The sequence below is a fragment of the Esox lucius genome, chromosome 24 (assembly GCF_011004845.1).
Source record: "Esox lucius isolate fEsoLuc1 chromosome 24, fEsoLuc1.pri, whole genome shotgun sequence".
In the NCBI taxonomy this organism is placed as follows: Eukaryota; Metazoa; Chordata; class Actinopteri; order Esociformes; family Esocidae; genus Esox; species Esox lucius.
The window spans coordinates 18,510,629-18,524,932 of record NC_047592.1 but is presented as its reverse complement, the minus strand read 5'-3'; positions in this window follow the sequence as shown (position 1 = coordinate 18,524,932).

Here is a 14,304-nt window from a genome sequence, read left to right as displayed (position 1 = left end):
CCTTTAAGCCATTTAGGAATAGCAACTGGACTGCATTCAAGGACCATTCTCCAGACCTGGGCCCAGCGGTTCTTCCTGGGGTATCGGCCCGACACTGATGGAAGAGAGGTGTTTGCACCACACCATCTTAAAACAATTCCTTAATATACAAATCACAATTCCAAGGGGATGTTCCAATGTGCCCCCACCTTCTGGAGGTTAACTGAATTACTGCAACAAGAGTACATTTAAACCATCTATTCCCTTCTAGCACACTGACACAAGTTTCACTTCTATAATTGTTTACATTTTAAGAAAATATAATGACCTGTGTAGAGTTTCACCCATCAAGAAAAAAAGGGATTTCGCTTCCCCCCATTTGAAATGTTTGTCTTGAGGAGACATGACTGTGTCATTTAGTTATGCCACTAAAGGAGAGAGAGGCTGCAGCTTTTACAATTGTCAAGTATGTGACAGAAATATCTTCCCATTGACTACAAAATAATGAGTAACATTTCAACAATTACAGTATTTTCTTCATCCCACTGACCTCAGTGTACAGAAAACATATTTTATCCATGACTGCAATGCATTCACAAGAAATTCTGCTATATGATATTTATCTTTGCAATGAATTGATAAAAATGGTATGGCTGAAATGTTTCCAAAAAATATAAGATGTTTTTCTTTCTCATTGACTGAAATGTATTTAAGACCAAAGCATCTTCTGACTTTTGAAGTCACATAATGACCTATTACATAATGACCTATCACATCATGTTAGAAGTAGGGGGATTTTTAAGAAGAACTGCTGGTCAGAGAGTTACTCACTAAGAAAGAATGGATCACTCCTGGCTCTTTGAGCTACTCTGTGAGTACTGACTTTGTATTTGTGTTTTTATGTTTAATATGAGCAAAAAGTACACTATGGTTAATATGACTACTCTATTCCTACAACAAATTTGACATTACTGTGTTACTACTGTATTATAATGACTTTCTATGTCTTTGTCATAGTGCTGAATACCCTCATCTACTGTGGTCAAGCTCAATGTAATGTAGAAATTAATTTCTTTGATTATACCTCTATGTCTTCATGATTCAGCACAGCCGTGATAATGTATATATACACACATATATATATATATATATATATATATATATATATATATATATATATATATATAGATATATATAGATATATACATGTATGTTTACCATGTCCACTGATTAGTCTACTAGGGGTAAAAAAGTATCCACACATAGTGGCATACAGGAAACAGCTAACAATTTATCAAGAACATAATATGGACTAGGGCCACGGTCTGCCTTCAATGATCTTCATGATCTTTCTTGGAATGTTGTCATACAAGTCAAAACACTTTTTCTTACAGTACTTCTGAACAAATTATCACTGACTGCTCAGATACATTTTTAACAATGTTCTCTGGTGGCTTTTGCACAGTAAGAAATCTATCACACACTGTACCTAATGTAAACAACTGAAATATAATTATCAGAAAAGACTACACCCCCCTTTATTATATAAATTCTAATACTTTTATTAAAGAAAAACTGTTTAACAGTGCAAAATAGGCAGGCTATTCTACCAAAACATGTCTGAGCATTTATTTACTCTTGATTTTACTGAACATGTGAGAAGGAAATAAAGTAATTGTGAAATTGCCTTGGTCCATTTCATTTCTTCAGGTCTTGGCCTCCAGGTATCTTTGCGCTACTGTTTTCAGTTCTCCCCAATTAGAGGCAGCTGCACAGTGTTGTATCTAAATGGGAACCTTATTAAGTTCAGTGGTAGTTTTCTCACCCAGTGTGGATCATGGTTTCTGTTTGAACTCAGTTTGCGGTTTGCCTCTCCTTTTGTTATTTTGTGCGTTATAATAAAAGAATGTTTCACTTTACTCGCTCTGCGCTTTGTGTCCTGCCTACCAACAACCATGACAGATTTTCAAATAGAAACAAACAAAACCATTAACAAATATAGTATAATAATATAATAATATATAATACTCCAAAACAAATATGTACATTTCAATGTACAATAATGTTTGTTGTTATTGATTTATAGCATGCACGATGCTTGTTATCAGGCTACAACTATATCTACCTGCAGTTATAAAACGTTGCTGCTAGCTGCTGTAGGACCTGGATCAGAACTGTACCCCCCCCCCCCCCCCACCTTGTTTTGAAACTGCTCCTGTCAGATCTGTCCATCTTCTTATGCTTTTGCTGCTCAAAAACTTTTCAAAAATTTCTCAAATATTATTAAGTTGAATTTTTATAATGAATTGCTTTTCTTTCCTTAAATATTTCTTTGCACTTAAATAAGTTGCATAGGTTTAACAACTTCAAAAAATGATAGAAAGTTAGTGTGTAGTTTAGTTGACTAAACCCCAACATGTCAGAAAAGTAGTTAAAATCTTAACACTGCGAGTATTTGACTTAACACTGCAAATAATTCAACTACCACCAAACTACAGCAAATTGCAATAAAAATATTAGTTCAGCTACATGTAGTTCAATAATCCCCAACAATGTTACCTTCACACACCTAGTTAATAGGCCTCCACCTGTGTCAAATTCATAGGATGTTGGGATAAATGCAGCAGACAAGTTCATTCAACCATGAGAACCAATGATTTTTTTAATAATGTAAACATATTTGGGGATGGGTATTGCAATATTTGCAATATTTGGCAGCACATAGAAAACTAAGACACATTCAGAACTGAATCTTCATAGTGTAGGATGAGCAGAATTAACATATTTGTGAATGTATTTGATGGACAGTTTTGTAAAATCAAATCCAAACATACAAATGAACGTAACGTCTGGGAGTTGCTATAGTTTGTGAGCGATGGAATTTATCACTCTCATGCATTGGTTTACAGAATACTGCTTGACCAGTAGGTCACAGTGTTTATACACTGTTTCAAGGTATTTAAATGAAGGAAAGTTCTTGCCATTGTTAAAGTTTTGGCTATTGGTTAAAGATACCATTCAGCCAATTCATACCTTATACTCTTTAATATTGTTATTGATTTGTGAATTTGGAGAACAATATGTTATCCTGACATTGTGTATATTTGCCTCTGAATGGTTGACAATAAAATAGATCTGATGTAGTTACATTAATGTTTGTTGTTTCCACAGATCTGCCCTGGGCCTCAGTAAGCATTGTCTCTCCGCAAAAGCCACTGTGCACAGAAGAAACAGTCACTCTACAGTGTTACATACCAGAATACACAGACTGGACTTATGTCTGGTACAGAGACAACCAACACCTTCCCAGTGAGACCAGTAAAACCATCACCATCATTCTCCCAGGCCAGGCTGGTCAGTATCGGTACCAGTGTCAGGGGAAGAGGACAGGTTGGCCCGAATCATCATGTCTTAGTCCTTACCACCCCATCAGTGTTGCTGGTAAGATCCCTTAGAAACCAACTTATATTCAATATCCACATAATCCTTTGATTTTTCAATGTGTCCTTTTCTTCTGTGTCAGTATTTTTCTCTTGCATTAGTTACAGTATTAAATAAAGGTAAGACAGTACTTGGTAAAATGTTTTGCTGTGACTGTATGTCTTTTCATTAAATGTTTAAGTTTCTACAGCTCTACCAAGAGCCTCAGTGAGTGTCTCTCCTCATGGTCTCCTCTACTCTGGAGAGACTGTTACTCTGCAGTGTGACATATCAGACAACACAGACTGGACATACCAGTGGTACAGAAATTAAAAACTACAGAGTGGTGGTTACACTAGGGCCAAATTGGGAAAAGCGGTAAACCGGCAACAGGTCAATGGCGCCGAAGGATCATTGATGCTCGTGGGGAGCGAAGGTTGGCTTGTGTGGTCCGATCCAACAGACGAGCTAATGTACCTCAAGTTGCTGAAAAAGTTAATGCTGGTACTGATAGAAAGGTGTCCGAACACACAGAGCATTGCAGTCTGTTGCATATGGGGCTGCGTAGCTGCAGACCAGTCAGGGTGCCCATGCTGACCCCTGTCCACTGCCAAAAGCACCTACAATGGGCATGTGAGCATCAGAACTGGACCACGGAGCAATGGAAGAAGGTGGCCTGGTGGACTTTAACATCACGTGGATGGCCGGGTGCATGCACATCGCTTACCTGGAGAACACATGGCAGCAGGATGCACTATGGGAAGGAGCCGGCGAAGGCCGTGTGATGCTTTGGGCAATGTTCTGCTGGGAATCCTTGGGTCCTGCCATTCATGTGGATGTAACTTTGACACGTACCACCTACACGAGCATTGTAGCAGATCATGTGCACCGTTTCATGGCAACAGTATTCCCTGGTGGCATTCCCAGGAATGTTTGAGGAACACAACAATGATGCCAAGGTGTTGACTTGGTTGATCTCAATCCAATCGAGCATCTGTGGGGTGTGTTGGACAAACAAGTCTGATCCATGGAGGCCCCACCCTGAAACTTACAGGACTTAAAGAATCTGCTGCTAACGACTTGGTGCCAGATTCCACAGCACACCTTCAGAGGTCTAGTGGAGTCCATGCCTTGATGGGTCAGGGCAGACTTACACAATAGGCAGGTGGTCATAATGTTATGGCTGATCGGTGATATAAGAGAAGTCAAATACCGTACATCAGAGTTAGGCAGTGATTTATAATGTAATGTTAACATTATATTATCACAATATCTATACATCAGAGGTAGTCATTGATTTATAATGTAATGTTAACATTATATTATCACAATATCTATACATCAGAGTTAGGCAGTGATTTATAATGTAATGTTAACATTATATTATCACAATATCTATACATCAATGGTAGTTAGTGATTTGTTACAGTATGTAATGTTAACATCATAATAATATCACAGTACCTTAGCATAAGTGGTAGTCAGGAATTTGTATTGTTTACATAATGTTATTATGACCACAGAATCTTTACATCAGATAAAGCTACGGATTTGTACGGTTAGCATTATATTATAATCACAGTACCTACACAAGGAGGTAGTGATTGATTTTTAATGTCATGTAACATTACATTATAATGTAATGTTAACATGATTTTATGATCACAATGCCTTTACAGTGGTAGTATTTGATTTGTAATGTAATGGTAACATTAAATGATGATCAAAGTACTTTACATCTGTGGTAGTCTGTGATTTGGATATGTTGTCAAAATATGTGTCAAAATAATTAATAAAATGTATTATTGTTTTCTCTCCTGACATAGTTCCTGAATCCTGTACATCAGTCCATTCTGGAGTGCATGTGGGTCTGGTTGTTGCTGCATTTCTACTAATATTTATCTTTGTCCAGCGAAAAGGTTTCCTTTTTGGATAATATTTACTTGAAAAATCTAAAAAACATTAGATAAAAGCATGAATGACTTCATATACCGTAATAGTGCATATTTCTCTTTACAGTTTCCTTTTGTAACATAATATTCTGGTGGTACACCTGTGTCTAATCTATGTTGATTCATACAGTAACATGTTGTATGTGTGTCTTCATTAGTGTCTCTCTCTCTGTAGGCCCATCCATCCCCAGAGCACCAACCAGGACCAAGGATCTACCCAGGTTCAGTCTCCTGATGCTGGGTCTACAGTTCAGCAGTATGGTCAATCTCCTGATGCTGGGTCTACAGGTCAGCAGCATGGTCAGTCTCCTGATGCTGGGTCTACAGGTCAGCAGCATGGTCAATCTGCTGATGCTGTGTATACATCTCTGCTGCATGGTCAGTTTCTCAAACGAGATCTCTATCTGAAATATCACACACTGACTCTTAACCACCCAACATGTTACAGTCTGTCTTTAGGAAAGCTAAGAAGACAATTAACCTTTGTCTCTCCTTTGACCAACCGGTGATCATAACATCTATCATTGCATCATGCAGAAATGATAATGGTCAACTATAATGTTATGCTTTTATCAAGAATGTGTAGTAAGCAATATGTGACCCAGCTCCTTTTTTAGGCATAACTTACAATTAAAACTTAATATCATACTCAATTGGAGAAAGAATGTAAAAGTAATTCTGTTTTGCCAGTTAATTTAAAAAGAATTGGGCAGTTTCCTAGATGTTCATTTTGGTTTATGCCCATTAAGCATTTTTCACACTGTGTTAAGTTATAGAGGTGCCAAAACATTTGAAACCCATGCTTTGTAGAGAAATCGTACTAATCAAAATGATGTTTTGTCAAATAATTGTGATCAAATTGAAGTAAAGAACTTGCCTCATGTTTGATCCCACAATATGACACATTGTTTGTGATGTTTATTTTTTGTCATTCACTTTTGCTAAATTTCATGAAGGATTTCAATTAAGGGAACATGTAATCATCACAGTGTAACACCAAGTCAATTAAACTTCAGGGATATCAATCTGTCCAGTTAGGAAGCATAAGCGATTGTGAATCATTGTCACATGTTTTGGTGCAAATGAAAGTGACAACAGGTGCACTGGAGAGGCAACAGTAACACAACGCCAAAAAAGGCAATGGTTTTGCAGGTGGTGGCCACAGACAATTGCTTTCTCCTCATCCTTCCTGGCTGATTCTTCTCTCGTTTTGTGCTAGTTTCCTTGTCACATCTGGTAGCATGAGGCGGTACCTGCAGCCCATTCAGGTTGCACAGGTAGTCCAGCTCCTCCAGGATGGCACATCCATAAGTGTTCTCACAAGATTTGCTGTGTCTCCCAGTACAGAGAGCATGGAGGAGATACCAGGAGACAGGTCATTACACAAGGAAAACTGGACAGAGCTGTAGAAGGGCATCAACCCAGCAGCAGGTCTTCTCCTTTGCACAAGGAGGAACAGGAGGTGCACTATCAGAGCCATACAAATTGAACTCCAGCAAGCTACTGGTGTGCATGTTTCTGACCAAACTATCAGAAACAGACTCCATGAGGATGGCATGATGGCCTAAAATGATCTGTGCTCAATGCCCAGCACTGTGCAGCTCGATTGGCATTCGCCAGAGTACCCAGACTGCTGTTATGTACCAGGATGAAATCCTCAGACCCATCGTCAGACCTCATGCTGGTGCAGTGGGCCCTGGGTTCCTCCTGGTGCAGGAAAATGCCCGTCCTCAGGCGGCCAGAGTGTGTAGGGAGTTACTGGATGATGAAGGCATTGATGCCTTGGACTGTTCCTCACATTCCCCAGACCTGAATCCAATTGAGAACCTCTGGGATGTTATGTATCGGTGCATCCGACGCCGACAAGTAGCGCCACAGACTGTCCAGGAGTTAACTGATGTCCTGATCCAGGTCTGGGAGGAGATCCCCCAGGACACCATCCGCCATCTCTTCAGGAGCATGCCCAGACATCGTCGGGAGTGCATACACATACGTGTGGGCCATACACACTACTGAGTCACATTGTAGTTGCCGTGATGACTCAAGTTGAAATTGATTTGAAATTGTTTACTTAGATTTTCGGTGTGAGTTTGAATCCAGCCATTAATCGGTTGCTGATTTTAATTTCCATTGACAGTTGTGATATAATTTTGTTCTCAAAGAATTACACACTGTACAGTAAAGATTTCGATCTTTAATACATTTCCTTCACCGAGACCCAAAGTGTAATTTAAGTGTTCCCTTAATTTTTTGAGCAGTTACATAAATGCTGAGCAGACCCAGTTGTCCTTGAGATTTTGGGTTCATTATTGGGGCATGGATGGCAGGTCCTTCAATCACAAACACTTCTCAACTTGCTAGTGTTTCAATAAAAACACTGACTAATGTTACATCTGCATTTAAGACATCAGGAAATAGGGTCAGAAGTTGTGGTTAAAAGTGCACATTCAATGACCATGATTGATGTTTGTGCATTAATGCGATATGTAATGAAATACAGGGGAGCTACTATTTCCCAGGTGACTGACAGTGTCAACGCATGATGTGATCAGACTGTGTCAGCAAGAACCTACACTGAATTACACTGAGAGGGATATTTTAGTAGAGTTGTTGTACATAAACACTTAATTAGAAGGATAAAGTTTGTTGGTACAAAAACCATAGGCAATTGTCTACAGAGATGTAGAAATAACTCGTATGGTCAGAAGTCTTCCAATAACAAAGTTATTCTGCGTAATCACCTTAATCCTATGGTGAAATCTTTCTATCCTGATGGGAGAGGTCTCTTCCAGGATGACAATGCCCACATCCACAGGGCATAAGTGTCACTGACTGGTTTGATGAGTAGGAAAATAACATGAATGCTATGACCTTTGAACTCACCAGATCGAGAGTTCCAGAAACTCATAGAAAATATGCCAAGAGACATTGAAGCAATTCTTATGGCTCGTGGACCAACACCTCATACATTTAATGTTTGTTTTCCATTAACCCTCCTGTTGTGTTCCAGTCAAATTGGACTGACAAGTTTTCTCTCTGAAAAAATTTAGTTCATGTCTCTTGGCCTTGGGTAGCAGCAGTAGATTATCATCTGTAATCGTCTTTTTCCTGTGGCAAACACATTTAATCAGTGAGCTTAAAATAATACTTCCTAGCTAGTTAGTTAAAATGTAATGTAAACTAGCTTTCCAGTTCACATGTAGTAGCTACAAATGCAAGCTACTAAATGTAACAATAGCAGTTTAGCAGTTATGGATATGATAATTTTATTGTGATATGGGGACATGATGAGGAGTTTGACATACCTTATTTTATTTACTAATAAAATGTCCACAGAATTTTCACCTGACAGAAGGAAGGCGATAGGGGAGTGTGAGCAAAGAAAGTAGCTAGTAACCATCCGCACTGACTCGATTCTGAAGATTACTAGCGTTACTAAGCAAAGAGTTGTTGAGAGGCATGGTCGATGCTCTGCCTCTGGGGCCAGGTTGTATGGAGCCAAATTGTTCTCAAATATATTGACTGGAAGAAAAGATAATTGTAATTGGAAAACTTCATAGTATGAAAAAACAAAATTCAATCGTGTGAAAAAAATTAATGAATGCGTAGAAAAAGTGTATGCTAAAATCATTAAATGGATATTCGCATCCGATCTTATGTCTTTGGAAAACAAGACTCGAACAAAGGTGGGAAGAAATTGTAATTGTAAGAAGAAGCAAATGGGGAAAAAACATGTTTGAACAGTTTCCCTGATTTCCTCTTGTTCACACTGCCTCTGCTTGTTATATTAGCACTCATCCCGTTAAGTTTTGGTTACATTTTTAGGGAGGATGAGATTAAACTGCCCAAACTCCAGATTGTGATGCTGTATTTTACAATTGTTAAACTAGAATCGTACAAGCAAAAATTATTTTTGTAACAGGGTATCCGTCTTTGTAACAGGGTGTTTGTACCTTCACAAATCTAATTTCACATTTACGTTTCATGTTTTGCATATCACCAATTTACAGATGGATTTTCTAACAATCCCAACAATATGTACACTTAACCCTTTGACGTGTACGATCACACCAGTGTGATCAGGTTAGAGTGGTCCCTGAAGCGTACGATCACACCGGTGTGATTGGAACGTCTTGTTTAGAACGCACCATTAGCATGCCTAGCTACAAGTAACGTAACAATGGCTGTCAAGACGGCGCAATTATTTACTCACATTTAACTCAAACAGTGTTTATAACTTTATTTCCTGATTGTAATTGTTTCAAGACCACACTATGATATTAACCAGGTAGAAAGCATTCACATCGGGACATTCACATAGTGCTATAATATTAGATACTTTGAATATCTTGATAATCAGCTGTGTTGAAAGTGTTGGGGCGGCGCCACACCACCTTGAAAAGTACTGGGGCAAGTGTCAGCTTGCCATACATCTGCATGTGCCTCTGCCCCCACATGCATGTGTGTTTGAGCACACAAACCCACACACACGCGCAAACACACACACGCGCGCACACACGCGCACACACAGCTCACTCACCTTTTTGGCTTCCATGGCAACCATCAGAGGATGGTTCCCCAATAGAATCTTTCCCCCGTGTGGGAACCACACCTGTTGGTTCTCACAAACAACTTCAATATTGATTTAATAATATATACAACTTTTCTCGCAGCTCTGGTATATAAAGCTTTTTATAGGACTAGTTCACAATTAATTCTGTGGCAGCACAATGACCAAACAATTAACTGAACGTGAGGCTCTTGATCATATCTTTGATCATGACACTGTTGAGGAGGAGAGATGCCAGGAAACTGACAGTGAAGATGCATATGGAGGAAGTGTCAGAAGTTGAAGACAACACAGAATATGATCCAGACCAAGATACAACCGATGTGGAACAATCCAATGATGAGGAAGAGGGCCCAGTGATGAGGTTGTTGTTACATTCTGGTCATCACCACCTGAGAGGAAAGGTCAGCTGAAAATGTTATCATTATAACCCCAGGCGCCAACAAGATACGCCATATCCCGGGTTAATTACCTAAAATCCTGCTTTGAACTGTTCCTGACAGAGTCAATCAAAACTATAGTGATAAACATGACCAATGAGAAATGGAGACACATTTCCAAAGACAACTGGAAGGAGGTTGACTGGACAAATTTCCAGTTGTCTGGTGTGTAGAAATCCAGAAGCATATCTACCACCAGGTTATGCGATAAAGGTCTGGTCTGGGAATTTTTCATGCACCTATATCCAGACATTTCACGTGTTGTCATGGGTGATTCATTACGACAATCCTAATACAAGAATAGGCATTCATTATGCCCTGGGTGATGTTCTTCAACATCCTAGATGTGTCAGAAATGCACCGGAGCCCAGGTTATTGAAAAAAAGGTTATTGAAAAAATAGGAGAGGAAGAATGGGAATTAAATGACAGTTGTCTATTCTTTGCGGTGCAGCTTGAAACATGAAGAGGGCAGAAGGTAATACATGTTGGAGCGTCCCTGTTTTGCTACTTCCAGAAACAAATTAGTGGTAGATTCTCTGCTCTTTAGGATAAAAATGCCAAAGATTATCTTTGGTTGTTCATTAGGAATTTAGTTTTCATGGTTATCTTAGAAAAATCCCATCTTTTTAGTTAAAAAAATGTTTGTTTCCCAATTTCCAGCCTTATGCTACAGGTTTGAGATTGGGGAAGTCCCTATAATTCATGTTATTCACAAAAATGATTAGTGCAACAGCACCAACAGCTAGACACTTATGAAGACGCTTAACATGCGGTTTAGCATGGAGGGATGTAGCAATGGACATGAAATGCTATATTCTTTAACTAATTATTGGATTGTTGTGAGAATGTGTTTGTAATTGAGTCATAACCGCAATTTGACTGACTAACTGTGTTTGTGTGTGTGAGTGTGTGTGTGTGTGTGTGTGTGTGTGTGACTAAACCATGAGAACCTGAAGAAAATTTGCCAGTCAAGTACTATATCTTTATCAGGCTTGGGGGTCAGGTTATTGGTAAGATGTTAAGTTTAGTGGTTTAGGGTATAATGTCAGGATTTTGTGCAAGGGTTTTAACCAAATTGTTACACCAAGTATTTTGAATAGCATCAAACAAACAGATGAATTGTTGATTCATTGATTAGCAGTGAATTGATGTTCTAAATTCAACACGTCTGGTATTACAGTATGTAGTAGTATTTGACCAGCCAAGGAAAAAACTGCTTGACAGCAACCTCTCCCTGGGGAGACAGCGACCTCTCCTGGGGGAGGTTGCCAAAGTACTCCCAGGCTGTTCTCACTAATTGCTTTGTTTCCCCATTTATTAATAGAAAACACCTGCCTGCTAGGAGATCCTACAGAAAGTCCAACAAATGTGAAACAGAATTTGTCTGTGTGTGTCTATATACAGCTCTGGAAAAAATTAAGAGACCACTGCACCTTTTTCTTTCCTTTCCAAAAAAGTTGAAAAAGAACGTTTTAAGTGAGGAACAGAAGCGTTCAACTTGCAGTTGTCTCTTAATTTTAACCCTTTTGTTCCTCACTCTAAACCCTTCTTTTTCTCACTCAAAAGGAAAGAAAACGGTGCAGTGGTCTCCGAATTTTTTCTAGAGCTATAAATACTACCAATAATCCTTAAACATGTCCTTACAAGATGTTGTTATTAAGAGTTGTATTGTCCATCTAGACCCACACTTGCCATTCCAATCCAGTATTTACTGTCAGTGTTTCCCACTTTCTTTCTAATGAAGTCCTATGGAGGAGAGACAAAGATGATGTAGAGGGAAACACCAGTAGGATATCTTTAACATATTAGACCCATGTATGTAAATCAACAGCTGGATATTTAACTCACACATATTATTATGTAGGATGCATGTGCATTATCTTACTGTTAATTACTGCATACCAGATGGTACACTACCTTACTGATCATTATTCCATACCTCATTGTACATTATCTTACTGATCATTATTCCATACCTCATGGTACATTATCTTACTGCTCATTACTCCATATCTGATGGTTTTACTGTTCATTCCTCATTACCCAATGGTAAATGATCTTACCGTTCATTACTTCATACATGAGGATACATTATCCTACTGTTTATTACTCCATATCTGTTCCTGCTTACTCTCTATGATGACCAGGTGTCCTCCGTTATGTATGCAGGCAAATTGACTCTGTTCCCAGGTCAGTTTGTCTTCAGAGGAATACAAACCCGATTCCAAAAAAGTTGGGACACTGTACAATTGTGAATAAAAACAGAATGCAATGATGTGGAAGTTTCAAATTTCTATATTTTATTCAGAATACAACATAAATGACGTATCAAATGTTTTAACTGAGAAAATGTATCACTTTAAGGGAAAAATAAGTTGATTTCACATTTCATGGCATCAACACATCTCAAAAAAGTTGGGACATGGCCATGTTTACCACTGTGTGGCATCCCCTCTTCTTTTTATAACAGACTGCAAACGTCTGGGGACTGAGGAGACAAGTTGCTCAAGTTTATGAATAGGAATGTTGTCCCATTCTTGTCTAATACAGGCTTCCAGTTGCTCAACTGTCTTAGGTCTTCTTTGTCGCACCTTCCTCTTTATGATGCACCAAATGTTTTCTATGGGTGAAAGATCTGGACTGCAGGCTGGGCATTTCAGTATCCGGATCCTTCTTCTATGCAGCCATGACATTGGAATTGATGCAGTATGTGGTCTGGCATTGTCATGTTGGAAAATGCAAGGTCTTCCCTGAAAGAGACAACGTCTACACTTCTGGATCCTGTTTAGATACGGCTTCTTTTTTTACCTATATAGTTTTAGCCGGCAACGGCGAATAGCACGGTGGATTATGTTCACCGACAATGTTTTCTGGAAGTATTCCTGAGCCCATGTTGTGATTTCCATTGCAGTATCATTCCTGTATGTGATGCAGTGCTGTCTGAGGGCCCGAAGATCACGGGCATCCAGTATGGTTTTCTGGCCTTGACCCTTACGCACAGAGATTGTTCCAGATTCTCTGAATCTTTGGATGATATTATGCACTGTAGATGATGATAACTTAAAACTCTTTGCAATTTTTCTCTGAGAAACTCCTTTCTGATATTGCTCCACTATTTTTCGCCGCAGCATTGGGGGAATTGGTGATCCTCTGCCCATCTTGACTTCTGAGAGACACTGCCACTCTGAGAGGCTCTTTTTATACCCAATCATGGTACCAATTGACATAATAAGTTGCAAATTGGTCCTCCAGCTGTTCCTTTTCTGTACATTTAACTTTTCCGGCCTCTTATTGCTACCTGTTCCAACTTTTTTGGAATGTGTAGCTCTCATGAAATCCAAAATGAGACAATATTTGGCACAACATTACAAAATGTCTCACTTTCAACATTCGATATGTTATCTATATTCTATTGTGAATTAAATATAAGTTTATGACATGTGTAAATTATTCCATTCCTTTTTTACTCACAATTTGTACAGTGTCCCAACTTTTTTGGAATCGGGTTTGTAGTACGATGATCCATTGAAGAACCTCAAATGAGCTAGCAGAAAGAGAGGGAAGAAATTTTATTCAATATATAAAATTTAGTAGATTACAATCCATGGACATGTCTTCTAGGTTTTGATTCAGTTTTTGTTAGGGCAAATAATGTCTGACATTTTGGAGTGGACATTTTTTCTTAAAGTGAAAAGAACAAACTATTGAACATTTCCATTTAATAATATAACAAAAGGAGGATATAATTATATCACATCTATATATCTTGTGGTGTTCATTTGGTCAGGGAGGGATTTGGGTTGAATGCTGGGAAAACGGTTACTGAGGATGATCAGGATTTCCCCCCAAACTCACTCGCTTATCCTGGCATAGATGATGCCATAAAATAAATATTACATTATTTCAACAAAAGGAATTTTAAATTCTTATGTGGTGTAAAAA